Source organism: Nothobranchius furzeri, chromosome 3 (assembly GCF_043380555.1).
Source record: "Nothobranchius furzeri strain GRZ-AD chromosome 3, NfurGRZ-RIMD1, whole genome shotgun sequence".
NCBI classification, from domain to species: Eukaryota; Metazoa; Chordata; class Actinopteri; order Cyprinodontiformes; family Nothobranchiidae; genus Nothobranchius; species Nothobranchius furzeri.
The window spans coordinates 5,611,832-5,612,831 of NC_091743.1; the positions used below are offsets into that span (position 1 = coordinate 5,611,832).

The 1,000-nt window shown below is 45.1% G+C and overlaps 1 protein-coding gene across 1 annotated transcript in view; it reads left to right on the forward strand.

The window, feature by feature from the left end:
- Positions 1-1,000, forward strand: part of phf2 (PHD finger protein 2) — a 105,625-nt gene that overhangs the window by 54,002 nt on the left and 50,623 nt on the right. The gene's annotated exons all lie outside the window — the stretch shown is intronic.

Below are 1,000 nucleotides of genomic sequence, written 5' to 3' on the forward strand. Positions count from 1 at the left end.
ATGACGTCAGAGCAAGTCGGCGTCAAGTCGGACACAAATCTAACCGGCAAGCACTGCTCGCCGATCACCGCTGGTCTAGTCTGCGCAGAACTGGCTCATCTCGAACACAGCCAATGGCTCAAATACAGCAAAGCGGAGTTGGTGATGTACTGCGTTGTATGCCGGAAGTATGCGACGACAAAATCGAGTTGTTGAGGGAACAAACAAATTCAAACTTGAATACGTTATTATGTTTGTGAATGTGTACAAAATAAAGGTTTATTACATTTAAAACAGTTCAGTTGTTATTTTGACTCGTTCTGGCAGCTGACCAGCGGGGCCGGTAAATATTCAGAGTTACCGTCCCGGCTGGCCGGTTGGTTTTGAAGTTAATGTCCACCCCTGTTGTTATGATGGTGATGATGATGATGTTGATGATGATGATGGTTATGGTGGTGGTGATGATGATGATGATGATGGTTATGGTGGTGATGATGATGATGATGGTTATAGGGATGCACCGATGGATCGGCATTTGATCCCAATCGGCCAATAGCGCCCCTATCGGTTTTGATCTGAGTTTTCAAAATAGATCAAAGCAGACCGATCAGGTAGGGTTGTCACGGTAACCGGTGTAGCGGTAAACCCCGGTAAAAAAAAGTTGACAATAATAATAACCGTCTTGTTTAAAAAAAAAACAATATTATCTCGGTGGATTACCGTGGCTGCGGTGTAGGCGCGGTGACCCTTACCAGCCACCGTATCATCTGCTGAAGTTGCCAGCGGCACATGCGCACTTTGTTGTTTACAACCAAAACTTTCTTGAAGCCAAAACTGAAATAATGGCCAAAGGAGGAGACGGCAGCACTTAGGACATTTTTTATACCTCAAAGAAGACAAAGTGGGAAGTACGGGCATCTTTTGGATATTTGAAGAATGCTGAGGGACAGTTGATAGAAGACGGCTATCCAGTTTGCAGCACGTGCAGAAAAAGCGTCTGTGAAAGGCAGCAACGCTTCAA